Below are 21,483 nucleotides of genomic sequence, written 5' to 3'. Positions count from 1 at the left end.
GACTGGCCTGTAGTTCCCCGGATCCTTCTCCTTCCCTTTTTAAAAGATGGGCACTACGTTAGCCTTTTTCCGGTCATCCGGGACCTCCCCTGATTGCCGTGAGTTTTCAAAGATAATGGCCAATGGCTCTGCAATCACATCCACCAACTCCTTTAGCACCCTTGGATGCAGCGCATTCGGCCCCATGGATTTGTGCTCGTCCAGTTTTTCTAAATAGTCCTGAACCACTTCTTTCTCCACAGAGGGCTGGTCACCTCCTCCCCATGCTGTGCTGCCCAGTGCAGCAGTCTGGGAGCTGACCTTGTTCGTGAAGACAGAGGCAAAAAAATCATTGAGTACATTAGCTTTTTCCACATCCTCTGTCACTAGGTTGCCTCCCTAATTTCAGTAAGGGGCCCACACTTTCCTTGACTTTCTTCTTGTTGCTAATATACCTGAAGAAACCCTTCTTGTTACTCTTAACATCTCTTGCTAGCTGCAACTCCAAGTGTGATTTGGCCTTCCTGATTTCACTCCTGCATGCCTGAGCAATAGTTTTATACTCCTCCCTGGTCATTTGTCCAATCTTCCACTTTTTGTAAGCTTCTTTTTTGTGTTTAAGATCAGCAAGGATTTCACTGGTAAGCCAAACTGGTCACCTGCCATATTCACTATTCTTTCTACACATCGGGATGGTTTATTCCTGCAACGTTAATAAGGATTCTTTAAAGTATCCATGAGGCTCTTGTGGGTGATGGTGGGGTATCTGCCGAGGACAGCATGCAGGTCTTTGTAAAGGCATCAGGTCTGTGGCTCTGCACCAGATTGACTGTCGGCCTCCCTTGACTTCTGGTAGGCCTGCCACAGCTCCTTGGCTTTCAGGGTGGCACTGCTGCTGGTCTCTGTTGCAGCCCTTCTCCTGCATCCCGAGGAATCTGCTTGTAGATGCCCACATTGTAGCACAGAGCTGTGCTTGCACAGCCTCTCCTCCCCACAGGCCCAGGAGCTCCGATACCTTGTGTATACTCCAGGCAGGAGCACGTCCGCAGTGTGTAGTTGGCATGTCAGCTGGGCAGTTGCATACAGCAGTGGAGAGTTGCTAGGTGTGCTCACCCATCTGGGCAACCAGGAAAAGGAATTTCAAAACTTTGTGGGGCTTTGAAGGAGAGGGACGGCGTTCTGTCTACTGGACCCCTGGGCAGTAGAGTCCGCAGAGCGGTCAGTGTGGGGCATTGTGGGACAGCTCATGAAGGCCAGTAACAGTCGACCTAAGTAACGCAGTGTCTACACTCAGTCAACCTCTGTACATCGACCCTGACTCTACGCTGCTTGGGGAGGGGGTGGTGTTAAGCAGCAGTGCAAGCAGGCCGGCACACTCCGGAACACATTACCAGCAAGCTAGCTATAGCTGGTATGGCGTATTGGAAAGCAGCAGCAGCCCCACTAGAGGAGAGGGCTGGGGGTTCTGCTCCTTTCCTTGATGGGAGGGGCAACAGCGGGGAAAGGAGAAGAATGCCAGCAACTCCTCTAGTGGCTGTACTGCCCCCCCCAGCCTTGCCCCCCCAGCCCTGTCTCCAGCGCAGCAGGAGGAGGACAGAGCCCTCCCTCTCCAAGTAACATGGGATGGATGTGGGGAAGGGGTGGGAAGATTGTCGGGGCCCTGAGCTGGGGGCAGGGTGGTGAGGAGTCATATGGAGGGTCACATGGGGAGGTCACGTGCCCCCCCTTAGCTGGTGTCTCCCCCCAGTACCGGTAAGACATGGATTTTACTTGCATCACTGGTGTTAAGTCTGCAGAGCGGGGCACGTACGTCAGCGAGAACCAAATTTAAGTGTAGTCACATCCACAGCTAGTTTGACGTAAGCTGCCTTGTGTTGACCTAACCATGTAGTGTAGACCAGGCCTTAGCTGCTCATGCATGCAGAGAGCAATTTAGTTTCATTTCTGCTGCTGTTAAAAATTTGCAGCCTGTGTGCAAAGTGCTGTTCTCAAAAATCCACAACTCTGCCTGATCTGAACCCATTTTCATCAGCCCACTCGAAGGCACGTGTGACAGGTTGTACCAACCCTGCACTGGGCCAATGGGGCCTGGCCAATCACTGTGGGCCCAGGAGAACATGCCCCCTCGCCCCTGCTGTGCACCAGGTGCAGGGAACAGATAAAAGGAGGTAGCTCAGCTCAGTTTGGGAAGCTGAGGAGGAGGAAGGACGTGTTCAGCAGGCTCCTGCAGAGGCTCTTGTGACTCTCCAGCTGGTGGGAACTGTGGACCTAGACTACGCTGCAAACAACTAGCCGACCGCAGAGATTGACTGGGACACCAACGTGCTGCTAGCCGAGGAAGTGCCCAAGATGCACTTGGAGGTAGGAAGTGACCCAGGGAATGTATTAGAAGCCGATGCTTGAACCCTTAACTGGGAACCTCCCGGCCTCACAAGACCCTGGATTCAAACCTGGTGGCTAATATATATTTCAGGCTGAAGTTTGTGTTAACTTGCACTGCCAACAAGGTGTCGCATATCTTACTGCTCAGCTATACAAATGAAGTTGATTCTGAATCGGCGATTAGCAGTGTTGGCGAGCATAACAAGTCCCCTTCCAAGCCTAGGATGAAATTAGAATAAACATACCGGGGATTCAATCCTGCTTGTTCCTGAGTGTAGCTAAGAGAAGCGCAGAGGGAGAAAGCGCTAGACACTTGCTCAGCCCCTGTGTGGTAAGTCTTCCATATAATGCAGAAGAATGTGCCCTAGTACTTAGCAGTTGGGGAAAACTCTGCTACAGTTTGGACAACTGTGCCCCACCGGCTCTGTACTGAGTGCTGGTGGGCAGGGGAGATGAGCATGATGGGATGGTGTGCAGATAGTGCAGAGCTCGGGCGTGGGTGCCTGAGGGCAATGAGGTGATCTAAACGCTATGTGGAGGATTTGTGCTCACTATCACTGAATTGCCAGCCAGGAGTTATTGTCAATGGAGCTACAATGACTTACACCAGCTGAGGATCTGCCCTGGAGAAGTTGCTCACTTACATGCGCTGACAGAGTCAAGAGCATGGGCAGCCAGGTGGGCCAGACCCTGATGCCGAATTGTGTCTGAGAGGTCTGTGCCACCAGCTGCTCCGTGCCTTATGACACGTGCTGGGCACAGCGCTCCTGTCAGCATGCCAGTGCAGAGAGCACGTTCCCCTCGGCCAGCTTCATCTCCCCGGTCTCTGCCCAGCAGCACGGCAGCTAGCTTGGCACTGCTCACGCTGAATCATCATTCCCATCACAGCAGGATGAAGTCCTAGGGCTCCAATCCAGCAGGGCACTTGAACACATGCTTGACTATAAGTACGTGCTTAACTCCCAGCGACTTCAAGTTAAGTTAAACTTTAGGATGACATAGTTAAGCATGTGCTTAAGCGCTTTCCTGATTTGGGTTTAGGCAAGTCACTTCCATGGAAGTAAAAGCTTATGTTCATTTGTACTAGAGATCTACTTGAAACCCCTGTTGTGATACTCTCCTGGAAGCAATGAGCTACTCTGGAACAACACTCCAGAATGTTGGTTGTCTTTTTTGCTTCTAATGTAGATCACCATTTCAATCCTAACATGGCACACTTTGGGGACAGACTGTGGCATGCTTTATGAACACTTTAGGACAAATATCACAGACCTCCTGCCCAATACTGATACCCAGTGAAATATTCAGTGATATTCTTTTTCAGTCACAGTTTGGCTGCTTTAATTATTCGCAATGGGCGATGGAAAGCAAGATGGCAATGTAACAGATTGAGCTGAAAAGCTAGTCCTATTGGCAAAGGCAGAACTATACTATACAACTCGAGGGCGACTTGTTTTTTATTACTAAATACAAACTTAAATTAACTTTGTGCTCAGAATAATTTGCAAAAACCTGACAGATTCCTGATTTGCAATGTACATATAGTTTATATAAAAAATTATCCAGCAGTGTTACAAACACATCTTACAGATATTAATGGTAACAGATTACTGACCAGCAGAATTCCTCAAAAATAATTAGACATTTTGGAAGAAATAAATTTGAGAAAAAATTTATTTTAAAAAAATGGTATTTCATCAACATTTTTGGCAGATTTTTTGGGCATTTTGTCAAAAAACAAAACTCTTTTCAGTTTTCAAAAAAGGAAATTGGTTTTCTGCTAATCAGTTTTTCAATGAGCACTGAAATTCTGTACAAACTTTCAAATAATTATTTGAAAATATCCTTGGGAAATAAGAGACATTCCCTAGACAGCTCTGCTGGCTTTGCAAAATAAGTCAAGGAGACGTCAGGAAAAAAAAGCCCATTCCCTTAGCTGTAAATAACAAAGTCCAGATTTAAACTCTACCCTTTTCTGTTGTCTTTGATGCAATTTCCTTCAGTGGAACAGTAGTAATAGGGCATTTCTATAGCACCTTCCATTTGGAGATCTCAAAGCGCTTTGCAGACAAGCGTGAGTCTAGCTGTACCCTTGGGAAGAAGGTAGATATCACCTTTGTTTCACAGATGAGGAAACTGAGGCGCCAAGAGCTTACACGAATAAGGGAACAGCCCAGCCTCCCCCGTCACTGCCGAGAGGCTACTCTGAGCGTCACAACCAGTGCAGTTCTGCTACGCACAAGGGAGCTAGCTGTCGGGGAGAGACTGTACCCTGCCTGCACAAGGGGAGCGGCCAGCATAAGGGGAGGGGAGGCAAGTGTGGCGTGGGCTAGAGGATTTACAGCTGAGCAGCCCATGGGGTTATGTGGGGGCTAAGCCTCTGAGCTGGAGTAGCTTCAGTGGGGTGGCAAGGATGGATTCTGGACCAAGATGAGGGACGTGGCATTCCAGGCCACGTGAGCTGTATTGAGAAGTGTGGGATAAGGGAGGGGAGGGTCAACATAAGGCTAGTAGTGGCCATAGTATCACAGCCGTAACTGCGGGCTGATATCTCTAGCTCCATAGCAAAGTAGCATAAAGTGACATGGGCTTTGCATGAGCAGGAAGGGGATGATATTTTTCTCTGTGCGTTAGCTAGAAAAAAATATACTCATTCAAGAGAAACAGAGGTGGTGTAATGATACATAGTGGGGGGAAAATCACATTGCAATTACATTGTGATGCTTCTACCGCAGTCATTCTGCACTTGGATTATTTCCCTTGCCTCACTCAATTGCCTCAATTAGCGCTGTATAGTCAATTTTGGGGATCATTTTTTCAGTTTGCCATTGCAGAATGGTGTTCCCCCTCCTGTTTTGTTGCATGGATCTTTACATTTTCATCCTTCTTGGCCTGTTTTGGAATTGCACTGAGCCACATTATACTCATTTGCTAATTTGCGGCTCTTTTTTTAATGAGCGCATAGGTTTTACACAGCCCTTGCAGCTACATTCACTTTACATTGGATGAGTCTCTTGTTATGCAAAGAGTAGCACATTGGTGACAGACATGGCTGAGAGAACTTGCATGATTTTCTCCTGCCCGCCCCCCCTCCAAAATGTGGCTACAATTTATTTTAATGCATACCTCATGGACCTGTCTCCCCTTCCACTTTGTGGAGAGTTTTTTCCTCCTCCTGCTAGCCACACCTGAGCACCTCCAGAATTAAAGTGGACGTGTTTTGCTGAGAGCAGTGTTTGAATGCATGCTTTGAATTCATCAACTCTTCTGTGCCAGACCGCCTGAGGCAAAACTGATCCTGTGTGTGCAGGATAAACATTCCCTGCTGACCCTGGTAAGCTGGCATTTCCACCGAGCCATCTTGGGTTAGGATGTATACACTAATTGTGTCCCCCTGCACTGGAGGGACAGACCTGCGTAAAAATTTGGCACCAGTTTGTCAGCCTCCACAAATTTGCCATCATTTTGTGAAGTTTGTTTTCACAAAGAAAAAAGCTAATGGCTGCAATAACTACCTATATATATATATTTTTTTTTTTTTTTTGGAGGGGAGGAATCCTACAAAAGGCTATAAAGCACAAATATTTTCATATTCATAAACCAAAAGCACAATCTTTGTATGACACATATCTAGGATAAAGAGAAAACATATAATTACTAATCATAATTAATTGTCACTTCAGTGATAGTTTGGTTATCCTAAAGGATCCCAAAGAACTTTATCCCCTGGTTACAAAGTGACAAGAGTCATCTTAACCACCACTGAAATTGAGTCACCTCTGTGACAAAAGTGTGGCTCTAGAGAACATTGCACAATGGTTTGGGCAAGAAGTAAAGAATCCCATTGTCCAGTCGGGCATGTCGGAGAATTTAGGTAGGCATAATATATATATTGTAACTGCAGTCTGGTTAGGATTCTCAAGCTAATTTACCAAGTTGTGAAAAAGCATCATAAGCTTTTTAATGAGGACACAAGTTTGATAGCTCATTTGAATAATAAAGGAAACTAAAACATCTCCAAGGAGATTATCAGCATCCCACAATGTTATATAGTGAGAGCTAAATGATCTGGAAAGCCTCAGTTACCCACATTTTGGAGTTACCTGAAAAAGGGCAAACCCCAAAAGTCTGTTAATGACACTGAAAATTTCCCCCCTTACCTGAACCCTGTTATCCATCGCTAACTCTCAGCACACCTGGTGGCATTTGGGTAAACATAAAGAAGTTGACAGTCACAATGTAAAAAAATACAGTCCTTTTTTGTTCAGTTAAAGTTAAGATTTTTCTGTATATTTTTAAAATTTACATTTTTTATACATTTTGTAAGCATAAAGGACAGTCAGTCTCTAGTTATTATAACTAGCCATAACATTCCAGTGGTATGAAGGATGCATGTTGTTTGATCACCCACCATTTGTTGGCATGTGAAGAGAGAAAAAAGAAGTGAAAAATAGCCACGTAGGAATCTGAAGGCAGATCTGAGCTGGTGTAAATTGGCTTCAATGACAATTTACCCCAGCTGAGCATGTGTCCCATAATATTCTCCCAGACCCCATAAAGGTCTCTCCTTTTCACAACAGCCTCTTCTGTTGGGCCGCAGTCGTGCAAACCCTGGAATATGGCTCACTACGTTAACTCCAGTGTGTCAGCAGGTGTAACACAAACAGGTTTGCGTGCTTCTGCTCTATACCATCCTCTCAATAGAATAAATCACCGAGCTCTGTCTGGTTCTGCTATGTTTTTTGTATTTGCCCCATTACACCTGTCCATAGTAAATCATGCTGAAGGTAGATAAACATGTTGCAAATTGGCTTTGTGTTGTATACAGGACTGATATCCCTGAGCAGACGCTCTGCAGATCACAACTTGAAGTTCATATCCTGTAACTGAAGTATAGCTTTTACTTACAAGATTTACCAGAAACCCAGAGATTTCAGTGCATTTCTGTTTTATTTATTCATTAGCTTTAGAAACGGCACTTAAAGTGACAATACAACAAGAAAAATAGATTATTCTTTCATCTACTCCCCCCCCTTTTGGCTACTATATGGCAGCTGGGGTCTGCTGTGATAAAATAAAGGTGTGGTAGAGACAACAGCTGTGCAGAGCTGAAGAGTTTATTTTCTTGTTGCTGGCTATTAGTGTGGCTGTGTTCAAGCAGACAGAGCAGTGTTTTAGGGGCTGTATTTCACCACAGTGAACTTGTTTTGGGAAGATGTGGTCAAGCAGCAGTTCCATGAGCTACCTTACTTCGCAGGACAGGTACGAGTGGAGTGGAGCATGGCGGTCTGGGGGCAGTGCAGTCCCTGGGTGCTTCTATAGAATGGAGCAAAATGTGCTCTCCCGAGGGTGAAGTCATGGCCCTATTGGAGTCACTGGGAAATTTGTCACTGAATTCAGTGGGGCCAGGATTTCACCACTGATGTCTATTGGTAGATGTCAGCAGATATGCCAGGGGCTGGAGTCTAGCGATATCCTCTGTCTCACTGACCATGACCCCTATAGAGTATGTTCACTAGGCTACTCACCTAGCATTCAGAGACTTCTAGGTCAGCATCCACCTGCAACCTCTCTCTTCGCTTGTATCCACACCAGCACAGGGGAAAACAGAACGTGGCCCTGCAATTTAGGACTCCATCAGCACTAGCTGGGCTGGTGCAGTTGAGGACTTTTGAACAGTCCTAGCAAATTGAAAACGGGCCTCTTAAAATGTTGCTCTAAACAGATATTATTTACAGATGACAAGAAGAATCCAAAGTATAAATTCAACTTAGGAGGACAAATCTTGTTGGTTGATATGTTAGTAAACCAACTCACCTGAATAATCCTGAGCTTTAGACAAGGATGCAGCCTCCTGGATTGAAAATTCAGCTCCTGCCTGGAGTGAACTTGATCTCCCGACATTTCAGGGACTGGAGATCCTATTGCTGGTGGCTCAGTTTAGACTGTGGTATAAACTATTCTGAGCATTGCAGAGCTGAATCCAAACAGTTGACGTTCAGCTCTGGAGTCAAACTGTCTGTCTCCTCTGACTAAGTAGGGCAGGTTAGATGCAGTCCATTATTTGTGTGTGTTTTTTCCATCTGCAGATAACAGCAAACATAGGAACGTAAAGAACTAAATAATTCAGCACACGTAACCAAAGTTCCTGGGAACTTTTTCCACTAGAACTTTTCTATTTTAAAGGGAAATGAAAGTTTTCTCGTCTACACCTCAAAGCTCATTGCCAGAACGAAAAGACTTGTGCTAGAAGAATCTTATTTGCACTTTCTCCCTAGTGTCAAGTATCGTTTGGCAATAAGTTGGATTCTATACATCTTCAATTACTAGCCCTCTCAGATCTGACAGCACTTAATTACTCAAGACATGATCTGCTAAAAGCTACATCTGGAAACGATGTCACTTTTTGCTTTTGGCACTGGAAAAATCTGACATATGTTAAATACATACTTTTAAGCACAAAGCTTTGAAAGAAATTAGGACAGCTGAGCACTCCCTTTTATGGATTAGATTTTAAAATATATTGCACATGCCTTTTATTTAATAGATACCATATTTCACCATGTTTCTATGCTTCATGTTCTCTCTGTTTCTGGCTGTTGGACTGTCTCACTTCTCTAGCCCCAGTGGCCGCTCTTATGTCATTGTTCTTTCAGCTGTAATAGGGAGTGGTACCTTCTGAAACTCCCAGCCTAACAAATATGTCTCTTCTGGATGAATGGACTGGATCTGCTGCTACATGAGTGAGTTGCTTTTTCCAAGGCTGGTCAAGATGCTCCTTCTAATGACCCTGTGGGCAGAATACTGAGTCTTGTCTCTTGTACGTTGCTGATGACATTGCAAGGCTAGTATCATTCTTTTTTCAGTGTACAATTTGACTGAGCTAATCATACATTGCCTTTTATTACATTGATCTAGCTGGTAATAAGTAGTTCTGACCCATTGTTGTTGATTTCAATTCTAGTAGTATTCAGATGCTACAACAGAGATCAGGACCCCATTGTGTTAGGCTGCTGTAGAAACATATAAACAGGCCTTGCCCCAGAGAATTTAGAGACCTTCTTCAAAACATATTTCACCATTTAATAAACTCTGAGGGAAGTCAAAGACCAGTATCATTGAAATGATGTTCACAGGATGTTTGATAAACTTTTCCATGGCCTTCACAGTGTGGAGAATGCACTTATTAAAATACAGATGACTGAAGGACTGGCACCAGGAATAGCTCTGGCATATTTGCCAACATTATGGTGGGCAGAACCACGACATTCACTGGCTATCAGAGAAGACAGCTTCAGTCTGAGCCCACTTTTTCCATGCTCAGACTGGTAAACAACATGTCACATGCTAATAAGTTCAGAGATATGCTCCTGTATCAACATAATTAGAGCAACATTTTATAACAGCTTGCTCTAGTAAATCATCCATTGCTTTGATTGCAAGTTTTAGAATGGGTCTGGGCACTGTATGGTGGAGTCTAGTCAAAAAGCACATTGCCACGGATCCCGATGCACCAGGGTGTACTATGAGAAAGCAGTGCCACCTGCCATCTTAATTAGACCACCTACTGGTAGTGGGAGGTTCAAACACAGATGGCCATCAATATCTGGCAATTTCATTTCAGCAGCATGAGCACTGCTGGCATGTACATGAAAAACAGCCGTCATAAATGAAAATGATAAAAGCCTGGCACCAGCATGGCACAATCAGCTTGAAGAAGCAATGTGGAGTTTACTACTGAGACCCCACACATCTCTTGCCATTTGGGCTGGAGTGGTACAACACAAAGAGGAAAAAGCCATGAGAAACAAACGGAGGAAGAAGGGACTGTCTCCTGCAGTAACATCATTCCACCAGATTGCTTTGATGTTTGCTGCACCATGCGGCACTACCTTGTTTCATCTCTTGCTAAGTCCTTAAAGAAGATGAACAATGAAGTCACATATCTGATCGATGCAAAACAAAAAATCAGGCGGACCCTCCATTTTCAGTTGTGTAATTTTAATCTTCTCACCATATGCCATCTCTATGGGGACTGGGATTTCCAATCGGGTCTTTACCTCTAGACTGGCATGCTCAGTGTTAGAGAAAATCCTCCAGAGCTGTGACTAGCACCATTTTGTATTTGACTCATACAGACACGGACTGACAGAAAGATCCAACGACAGAGACAGGTGGATTTCTAAGGGGTTACCACTGGACCCTTTTGTCGGTGAAATGGACTAGAAACAGTTCTCACACTGTGATGCGCGAAACAGAGGACCTCATTACCCCAGTGTTGTCATGCTGGCACCTTTCACAAGCACTTAATTCATTTTAGAGAGGAGATAAGGATTAAAAATATTCAAGTCTCTCCAATCAGTTGCAATTGTTTTACCTTTCAGCTATTGTTTCACCCATTTGTTCACAATGTGCCCTAGTTTAAACAAGAGCTGGTTCCATCACAGACCTCTTGCCCTTCTCTGAAGCCGTGGTGACACAACAATGTTGAATTAGTGACATGGCTGTTGTTGCCACTGCAACAATCTGATGTCGTCATCATCACAAGATTCTGACTTCAACGCAGGCTCTAGCAGAAGGTGAAGCTGAGCTGTGAGACCATTAAAAGCCAGGTGTCTTCAATAACAGCAGTAGGCTTGAAGAATAAAGCTGGCCAAATATAATTTTATTGGAGATAAATGTTCTCTTTCTTTCCAGGTTTGTTCTGGTAGGAAAGTCTGTCTCAAAAAAAGTTAAATCTGCATTTAATTAATCAAACACTCTGCTGGTTTCCCAATAGGCAGATAGCAAAATCAGCTAATTAGTTCATTCAAAAACATCTGCTAACCTTTTTGTGCAGGGCTCTATTTTCCGGTTACACCCTTGATCCCGTCTTAAAAACAGGGTGTGAGGTTAGTTTCTCTCTACTCTCTAGGCACTTTGTCTGCAAAGTTTCACAGGCACCAAATGTCTACTAATGGCTTGTTATAATTTCTTCCAGGATACTTTACTGTCAAGTCCTAGAGCTATCTCTGTTTTTCGGTTGATCTAACTCCTTTCTGTCTGTTCTAGTGTTTTCCTCGATTTTTAGTTATTTTTCTCCTCTCCACTCTGCATGCATCTGAATCATTCCTGTTTCTTCAGTTCTCCCTGGTGAATGCAAATGTAAAGAAGTGATTGAGAATTCTGGTTCTATCTGCTTCTCAGAAGCATATGGCTTTCCTCAAAAAGATCACTCCTTAATATAGCTGTAAAGTCCTTTGTCTTCACAGCGTGTGCAGTCCTAGTTTCACTTTCGTGGGTGGTTTTCTGGTGCCATTTCCAGAAGCAACACGAAGTTAGTGTCTCATTTGTAAGGTCAGTGTCTCATATACACTTCTCTTTTCCTTTATCATTCCCTGCATTTCCCTGGTCATTCATGTTGGTGGTTTGCTACTTCTAGTCAGAAGTTATTTCTTAATGTTGCTCAGGCACTGTCTCCTGGATGCTAAAATCTACCTTCCACTGCTGTCTTCTTTCTTCTCTCTTTCTGCCTCCCTCCCTCTATTGTGACATTTGACCTCCCTTTAGCAGTGTGAATTTTTCCTGCAACGTTTGCTTCATTGAATGGCAAAACTTGTCTTTCCATTCTTGGGACTCTCTGAATCTCAAGTGTTGACAAATGCTGCCATCATAGGCGCACATGAACCCCCCGATTGAATTGAATGGGTGCTCTGAGCATATTTGTGCTTGAACTATACTCAGTGAACCAGATTCTGTTTTCAGCTATAGTTGTGTATTCTCATTGAATTCAATGGGCTTTTACAGCTGTAAATGAGCAAAATTTGGTCATGATTGAGTGGAGACAACAGAATGCTGTTCCGTGCGCTCTTGCCAGGTCTTATGTCCCAGCCAGCAGCACTTTATGATCAACAGTGCTAAAAGCAGCGGAAAGACCAAAGATCAAGTTGGTGCTAATTACCGCCATGGCCAGATGGAAATTCCCTGCATGTGATTTAATATCGTTTGACCTGGGTCACCTCAGATGATCCACATGGTGCCCCTGCTGTCACGTCTGCTCACTTGAATGAAAACTGTGGATGAGAAAGGGCCAGTGTGGTGACTGCGTAGATCATAGAACTTGTGTGATCTAGGTTCTTAGGGAGCATAGGCCATATCTGGAGCTAGTGTAAATCAGTGTAGCTCCACTGACTTCAGACGGAAGCTGGTCTGATGCTATGATGAGGGCACTACAAGAACCTGGATTTACTCCATCTGAGGTTTTAGCTCATACTTGTTATGTCACAACAGATGCCTGGTGAAACAGCTGCAGATTTTTCAAGAAGTTTTTTCCTTCTTGTGCTCACATGAGTGAAAAGAGGTGGAGGGTAGGTCACAAAGGTGGCTTTACCTGCAATTGACAGAGTGACCTCCAGACCAATTGCATCAATTGTGACAAAGTTCCTCCTCTTATCTTGGTGGGTCCTGCGCTTATTGGTAGATTTGTTCGCCTCAGAGATTCACCACGTGGGTCAGGGAACAGCCCAGAGACCTTCCCCTCTGATAGAAGCCACAGTCCAGGTCAATTCCTCCTGTGTCTGATCAGGAGTTGGGAGGTTTGGGGGGAACCCGGGCCCACCCTCTACTCAGGGTTCCAGCCCAGGGCCCTGTGGATTGCAGCTGTCTAGAGTGCCTCCTGTAACAGCTACATGACAGCTATACCTCCCTGGGCTACTTCCCCATGGCCTCCTCCCAACACCTTCTTTATCCTCACCACAGGACCTTCCTCCTGGTGTCTGATAATGCTTGTACTCTTCAATCCTCCAGCAATACGCCTTCCCACTCTCAGCTCCTAGTGCCTCTTGCTCCCAGCTCCTCGCATGCACGCTGCAAACTGAAGTGAGGTCCTTTTTAAACTCAGGTGCCCTGATTAGCCAGCCTGTCCTAATTGATTCTTGCAGTTTTTTCTCAATTGGCTCCAGGTGTCCTAATTAGCCTGCTTGCCTTAATTGGTTCCAGCAAGTTCCTGCTTGTTCTGGAACTGCCCCTGTTACCTTACCCAGGGAAAAGGGATCTACTTAATCTGGGACTAATATATCTGCCTTCTAGCACTCTCCTGTAGCCATCTGGCCTGACCCTGTCACACAATGAACAAAAACATTTTTTACCATCCTCAGCTGGTGAGAAGGCAGTGCTCCTTCCTCTCAGCTGAGGACCTTGCCACTGTGATCCACACATTAGTTACCTCTATCTTAGACTAATGTGCCTCACTCAGCAGTGATGCTCTTTGCACACCATGACTTCACTGAAATCAACCCCAATCTACAAGTCCATTAACGGGCTAAGACCAATCGCGTTCCACAAACCACCAATACAGCTACACTCCAATACACTTCAGCCACTCCAGGATCAGGCAATCTCAGTGTCAGCACTGGGACACCAGCTAGGGAAGGTCTGATCGGAAGAGATTGTATCCAAGTGAAGGACCCACCTCTTTAAAACAAATCAGTGATTGCTCTAAAACAACATGTAAGCAGCAGTCTGTCTGCAGTCCCATTAACCTCTAAACCCACCCCCCTAGCCCTGGTAGTTTTCTTCATCTCAGACAGTTTAGTTTCCCCATCCAAAAGGGGAGTGTTGTACTGGATTTGTGAAAGGCAACACAATCTTGTGATGAGTTCAGTTCATAATTTCCTCCTCTTGACTGGAAAACATTGAGCCACAGAAATTATTACCAAAAGAAACCCTCAGATTCTAAACCATACAGCTAATTACCCTCTAATTGTAAGAGATAAGTCATCAGACTCTCACTCCTAAGTCTCTTAACCCTTTACAGTGGAGCCAGGGGAGAGCTTTTGATGCATTGGTTGCATTGCACATGTAAACGTTCAGTTGCTATTTTGGCAGGGTTGCTGGTTTATCTTCTTGATGCATCATGTTGCCAAGGGCTGCTGACTCTGCTTACCCGTTGACCCAGTGCAGTTCTTACTCTATATTTCTTTTTGGTGCAAAACTCTCAGTTTCAAAGAAACTTCCGGTGAAAAGAGCTGATGTGGGGATACTGAGTAACTGCAGAAACGTTGACATATAACTTTAGCATTTTGTTTACCGTTTTGTGGGGGTCATGTCATCACTTTATGGTTTATTTCAGTAAGTGTGCAAAGCATCCAGGAAACAGCTGTTTAGTGAGGATTTAAAAATGGCACCACCAATCCATTGCTATGGGTATAAAAGTCAGACAGTAGTTCTCACACAAACTTTGTCTAGCAACAGGAATGTCTTTTCAATTAGAATGGGCTTAAAATTTAGCTTCTGGGTAGTTCATTTTTTATTTACTCCAGATCCACAGACAAATTGCTCTGTGAACAGCTGGTTCTTCCACAGAGGGATGTGATTTGAGAAACTATGAGCTAGATTCATCTCACAGATGGCAGGTAGATTTTCACATTTGGGATTTTATTAATGGCATGTTTTTGATTTGTTAACAGTCCAGAGGAGATCAGTCGTGAGGGGTTCTAGTGATGAGGCCCGAACTGCCGTGCTTATGTAAAAGGAGAGCACATGGGGAGATAATGGTCCAATTCAAAATGTATGGACACCAGTTTCTTGGAACACTGAGCACTTATAAACATGGAGTAATTGGAGATAGGCCCACATTGAAACCATGGCTCTGAATGCCACTGATCTTTGAGGAAGCTCAGAGTTGGGTTTATGTGGCTTGGGGGTCAGTTCCAGAATTAATTCCTACACCCCTCCCCATGAGATAAGTATTATCCCCATCTTAAAGGCAGAGCAGATAAAAGTCTTGGCTGAGGTCATAGCATGAGTAAACAAGTCAGGAGTTCCTGATACCCAATCCTGCACGACTAGACTATGCTGCTTTTTTTTTTTTGGCTACAGAATTAGTCTACTGGACTTTCAAATCTTGCTGATCTAGAATCCTCCTTATTCTCTGGAAAATGAAAACCTGCAGTGTCCACCAATTAACCCTTTGAACCTGTCTCTCTGTGCTACAGTAATAAAATGCTTATCGGAAAGTCCTATCGAATTTAATAAAGTTTAACCTTTCAATGAGTATTCTGAACCATCCTATAGAATTTTATTCACTGCTGCAGTATTCTACAGCATGGCTTTAAAAAACCCTATAAATACTGTATCATTCGCTACCATATTACATTAAATTGGAAACTTATTTCTATAAACTCCTAGTTAATTTTTGCAGAACCGTCTTGAGGTTAAATTCTATAGGGCTTTCCCATAAGAATATCCCATAAAGAACAAGGCTAACATCTGTCAATTCTTTGTTTTAAAAGATTCCCTTTACAGGAAGCAAAAGCGTTCTCCAGCTCTGTTCTTGGGAACTAGTGGGGAACTGAAATGGGTAAGTCTCCTGTTTGCCATTCACTTCATAGTGTAGATGCATCTTGTCAGTTTCAGCCCCCAGTTGATTCACAAGAAGACACAAGGCACACTGAGGCTGGAGGGATGGCACAAAACACACATGAATGAGCCTGGGGCCCATTGACTGCAGTGTCCTGGTTTTGGCAACAGAAACGTTTAACACCAGTGCAGCCCTTGTTTTTGACGGCGCAGGTATTTAGCTGTACAGAGGATGCATTAAAACAGGAAGTAACGTTACTGGAGAGAAGGACGTGTCAAATAATTGGCCTTCAGTTCCCAGCTGTGTCCTTTTAACTCCCATGTTGGTCACTCTTAGTTTTCCCTCTAGCTTGTTTGGGAAATCAAAGCCAAATTTTGCTCCCAGTTATATGCAAGCAGCAAACCACAGAGTTTGAACTGCTGAGCCCATTGAAATCAATGCTTTTTTGTGTGCCATTGCCTTCAGTGGAACCGGGAATTCACTTCTATTTTCTTTAGTGACAGTTGCCTGCACTTCCTGAGCCCAAAAACTTGCACATCACACACAGAAAGCTGAAATTCTTGAAGCTTTTCTGGTATTTTGTGTATTTTGGGCCAGGAGGCAAAAGAGTAATTCCCACCCTGGGATTTTCTCATGTCTGAAAAGTTAGGCTGGGATAAGCGGATTGCATGATCTGTATTTGGATGGGAGACTGAAGTTGAATGGGCGAGTGTCATGGAATATTATGCAGGCATCATTCTGTTACCAAGGATATTCAGAATGTTGGTTCTAGAAACCCCCTTGTGGAAAATAAAAATAAAAAGGCAGTTGGCCTAGGTTGGGGAGCCGAAAGAAGAATAAAGTCTCAGGCTCGTCTGAGTGCATTGAAAAGTGGAGTTAAAAGGGTTTGCTTGTGCAGGGAGTGAAGAAATAATAATTCTGAGCTTTTTGAGAGCACTTTTCTTCAGCAGATCTCAGTGCTTTACAAAGGAGAGTCACTAGCATTACCCCCATTTTACAGATTGGGGAAACTGAGGCACAGGGAGGTTAAAATGACTTGGGCAAGGTCATCCAGAATGCTAGTGGCCAAGTGTGAGAGAGAACCCAGGTCCCTTGCTCTATCCACTAGGCCAAGTGAGTAGCATCAGCTTCACAACTCTAGACCTACAAGTAGTGTAGACAAAATATCTTTTGTTTTTAGTATTTATAGTACAACACTGGCCATAGCATTTAGCTTAGGAGAATCGATAAAGGGTTTCAAATCAACCTAAATTTATTTTGCTATTCCTGCATTTTTATTTAAGCATTGGTTCGTTTAATAGTTTTAAAGATGTTTGGTTTCTTTTCCCAAAGCCATTTAAATATGCATGGTTTGACTGGACACACAACACACATGGTATGTTCCCGCTGGCTAACTGGATGAGCCTAACTCTTAGAATCAGGTTTTTGGATTGAATACTTATTTCTATAAGTTACAGATTTGCTTTCAACAAATATTTTTTTTAAAACAGTTCTTAAAATTTGCTGATTCTGTGAAGATCGCTGCCAGTAAAGTTGTTGGCTAGAATGCTCACAGGAAGTGAACATGAAGTGAATGTGAATATAGCTGAAGCAAATCCCTTTGCAAATTCAAATGAATATTCATAGGAAATATTTTGGAGTATTTTTCCAGCTGTAGCTAGAATTATGGCAGGATAGTGTTACTGACTCTGGATAACACTGCTAGATAACACTGGATAACGCTGCTGGATCACACTGGGTAACTAAGGGTCACTTTGATGGCTGCTAAAAGAGGAAGGATAATCCAGGGCACTAGCCTAAGACTTAGAGAACCTTAGTTTAATTCCCTGCTTGGCCACAAACTTCCTGTGTGACCTTGGCCGAGCCACTTTGCTTCTCCGTGCCTCAGTTCCCCATCTGTACAATGGGGAGAATGATACTCTTGACCTCACGGAGGTCCTGTGAGGGTAAGTACATAAAAGATGGTGAAGTGCTTTTGTATCTGCTGAGAAGTGCTATCTAAGAAATAGGTTTGATTATTAAATGTAAATTTATTTTCATGTCTGAAATAAAGTCCCGCACCACTGCTGTCAACGTGAGTTTTAATGAGTAAAGGAGCAAGCCCCTACTCTCTAAGAAAAAGATCTACCGAGTTGGATTGTGCTATCAGCTGCCTGCAGTGGCATGTGTGTCATCAGCCCCGACTCGCCTGGGCAATGCTCTGTTCTGCAGTGTGTGATGCTGCTGATTAAATACATTAGGTTTCGCTCTTTGCGCTGACTCAGTGTAGAACTATTCCCCCAGCAGGGCACTGAGGGGCCAGGCTGGGGCTAGATGATCAAGATATAACATTGAGGTCCCAGCCCTGGCCAGATTTCAGCTGAAGAGTTACACTGTGCTGAGCTTGCTTACAATCCCCTCTGTATCTTTAGCTGGATGCAGGATTCTGTTCCTCCTACTGGATTGTGCACTGTTGGAACGGTGCTCCCTTCCCACCCATGGTAGTGGGGGTCATAGGTACAACGGTGGGGCAGAGGGCGGTGGAACCCAGCATTCAGATGAGGGGGAAGGATGTTTCTCCTGGGAGGAAGGCGGGGGGCAGATACAGACTCTTAAGATAGTTCTGTGTGCCCTAGCAGCAGCTTCCATCCCTGTCAAACTGGCTACAAAGACCTGGGGCACAAAGATAACTGGCAGGCAAGAGACAGCACAGGTTCAGCCAGCAGAGGGAAGAGTCCAGTTTTCCGGCTGGTGGGGTGGAGGAAGAATGCTTTTGCCCTGGAGCACATCTAGAGTATTGTGTCCAGTTTTGGGCCCCCCACTACAGAAGGGATGTGGACAAATTGGAGAGAATCCAGCGGAGGGCAACACAAATGATTAGGGAGCTGGGGCACATGACTTCTAAGGAGAGGCTGAGGGAACTGGGCTTATTTAGTATGCAGAAGAGAAGAGTGAGGGGGGATTTGATAGCAGCCTTCAACTACCTGAAGTGGGGTTCCAAAGAGGATGGATCTAGACTGTTCTCAGTGGTGGCAGATGACAGAACAAGGAGTAATGGTCTCAAGTTGCAGTGGGGGAGGTTTAGGTTGGATATTAGGAAACACTATTTCACTAGGAGGGTGGTGAAGCACTGGAATGGGTTCCCTAGGGAGGTAGTGGAATCTCCTTCCTTAGAGGTTTTTAAGGCCCGGCTTGACAAAGCCCTGGCTGGGATGACTTAGTTGGGGTCGGTCCTGTTTGAGCAGGGGGTTGGACTAGATACCTCCTGAGGTCCCTTCCAACCCTGAGATTTTATGAGTCTAAGACCTGTGAGCACGGAACCTGGAGAGCTGGGAGCATCTCCTACTAAATCACAGTACCTGGGTGGGACACCTGCCCTGGGCCTCAATCCCATTCAGGCACCCGTTTGAAATGGGCAGGTTTTCAAAAAGGGCCCAGCACCCAGTAACGCTTGCTGAGACCCATGGGAGCTGCTGGGTGCTGCTTACAGGATCTGATTTGAATCTCATTTATACTCCCGTACGAGAGGAATAACTGCCCTGGCCAGCTCCAGAAGTGAAAAATTCACAAGGACTCCCTTCTCCACCTTCCCCGAAGCACAATATCAGCCTCCAGCTCCTGACACTTTGTTGAGAAGGTTATATCCTGATGTGCCAGGGTGGTGGTGAAAGGATTAATGTGGGTCTGAGAAGCTAACCCACCTGGCTGAACTCAGAGGGTAGGTCTGGCTTCATTCAAGATGAAGGCCCAGTAGGAGCTGGGAGGTGCTATGAGGAGAGGAAGGAGTGGCAGGGAGAGAGGAGAGACCTCGGCAGTTCCTCCCTTGGCATGGAAGAGTAAGGAGCAAGGAGGAGGCCCATGGCTGGGGGAAATATTTGGAAGCGACAGGATTGGAGCAAGCTCCTGCAGCTGCCCCAACATAAGGGCAGGAACTGGACCTCTGGGGAGAAGCCCTGGGAGGCACTGATCATTGCAAAGAGCCCAGAAAGCGGCTGGGCAGGAGGCCTAAAGGAAGGCAAGAGGTAGGAAGGAGGGTTGAGGGGGGCAGCAACAAGGTGACTGAGGGAACAGACCATGGCTGCTCATCCTAGGGTCCCTGGACTGGAACCCCCTGTAGGGGGCGGGAGAAGGTGTCACGAGGCCCTTGCCATATGGAGATAGGGACAATTGAAAACCCTGAGACCATGGGGGCCAAGGACTATCTGGAAGGACTGGCGCTACTATGTGTTGGACTCTTGGTTATGACAGAAGAGCCCACTGCAGGGCCGGGGCCGTGGTTGGCAGGGGCACTAGACAGGTAACAGCATCTATGCTAGCCCAGCCATGCCGGGGCAAGGGGAGGGGAGGGGAGGGGGCTGGCTGTGAATCCTCCCTTCTGCATGTGCAGTTTGGGGTTCTCATCCCTGAACTCCTGCCGCCCACTCCAGCGTGGGTGAGACAATTGCAGAGTGGGACAGTACAGAGTAAGAGAATTCTGCCCTGGCCGGAGGGACCCGACTGAGATCAAATGACACCGACTGGTATTAAATGCTTCCAGCTTCTTCCTGACCCCAAGCGTTCCAATTAATGTTGTGCCCCCTTCATCCCTGCCCCACATGTGCCTCTCCCTACAGCAATTAGTTACACAGCCCCATAGAATTCTCCTCCCTCTCATCCCTACATCATTTCATTTTGTGCCCCAGCCCCATCTCAGATCCTCCTGCAGTTGTGGGGGCTTTTCACCCCCAACTCTCCTGGACAGTAAGGGGGAGCTCCTGGGTCTCTCTAGCTTCCCTACCTGGGGCAGGAGCATCGCCAGCAGCATCCTGGTGGGGCAGGGATGGAGAGGAAAGTGGGGAGAAGGGCTCTTGAAGGGGGGACTTTTCTCCCTCCTCCAGCAGTTGTCATTGGCTGCAGGAGGTGGGGCAGTGGGGAATATCAGCCAATCAGAGTGCCTGGGCAGGGCTATAAATAAGGTGAGGGCTGGAGCCTCTAGCATGACTGCAAGACTTGCTTCTGCAGGGGCTGGAAGCCCATCACTGATGGGAGATGGCAGCTCCGAGTCATTGCATTGGGATCTAGGAGTTTACGGCAGTGTGAGTGACATCAGAAACAGGCCCCTGTGAGGCAATGGTTGTGATGGAAACCAGGTCTGTGGGGTCACTCACAACTCTGACAAGAGAGACTCTCTCTTTCTGGATTCCTTCTGCTTTCAGCGGTTACTCCAGCTCTTCCGTCTCTGGAATGTGACTACACTTGAGCCAGACCTGATTGTAGGGAGAAAGACCAGGCAGGGGGAAGCCAGCTCCCTATGTGCACCTTCCTGATCGTCATGCCATGCCATGGCTCTTATAAAAGACTGGGGCCCCTCCCGCACCCCCTGCCCAGTGTATATTAAACTATCCTACTACTTCTCTCCTTTTCTTTCTACACTTCATCACTCCTTGCCTTCAGGACATCTAGTCTAGCCAGCTTGGGGTCCCTGCTCTTCTGACTAGCCAGTGTGGAGCACCGTTCAATAGGAGAATTGTAACCACCCTCGAACTTGCATTACGGGGACAGGGTAGAAGAAACAGATCTGGTGTTTCATGCAGAAAACCAGATTTCTAGCACTGGAGAACACGTGGAAGACTCCAACTGGGCAAGGAAGAGAGCTGCAGATCCTAAACCCAGACTCCTGAGCCATCTGTATCCAGATCCCAACTGCGGTAAGAAGTCCACTTTGTGTCACTTTCTGTATTTCCCCAAAGAGTTTATTTGGAAGTCCCTCTTTGGTCACAAGCAGGACTAAATCTCTGACACAGCTTTTGTACATGCTTAACTTA

The 21,483-nt window shown here is 45.6% G+C and overlaps 2 long non-coding RNA genes across 2 annotated transcripts in view; one reads left to right on the top strand and one right to left on the bottom strand.

Annotated features, from left to right (window-relative positions):
* Nucleotides 1-7,474: 7,474 nt before the first annotated feature.
* On the bottom strand, nucleotides 7,475-10,834 carry LOC123370712. The gene is made up of 3 exons (XR_006579515.1): nucleotides 10,739-10,834; nucleotides 8,179-8,444; nucleotides 7,475-7,980 (listed from the first exon to the last, which is right to left on the bottom strand). It is a non-coding gene; the product is annotated as an uncharacterized LOC123370712 (long non-coding RNA).
* A 9,930-nt stretch (nucleotides 10,835-20,764) lies between these two features.
* The window catches only part of LOC123372074, a 67,341-nt gene continuing 66,622 nt past the window's right edge, over nucleotides 20,765-21,483 (top strand). The window contains exon 1 of the long non-coding RNA XR_006580081.1: nucleotides 20,765-21,366. This is a non-coding gene — a long non-coding RNA (uncharacterized LOC123372074). The remainder of the gene's footprint in view (nucleotides 21,367-21,483) is intronic.

This window comes from Mauremys mutica, chromosome 5 (genome assembly GCF_020497125.1).
Source record: "Mauremys mutica isolate MM-2020 ecotype Southern chromosome 5, ASM2049712v1, whole genome shotgun sequence".
Taxonomy (NCBI): Eukaryota; Metazoa; Chordata; order Testudines; family Geoemydidae; genus Mauremys; species Mauremys mutica.
This window is presented reverse-complemented; position numbering and strand designations above follow the sequence as displayed.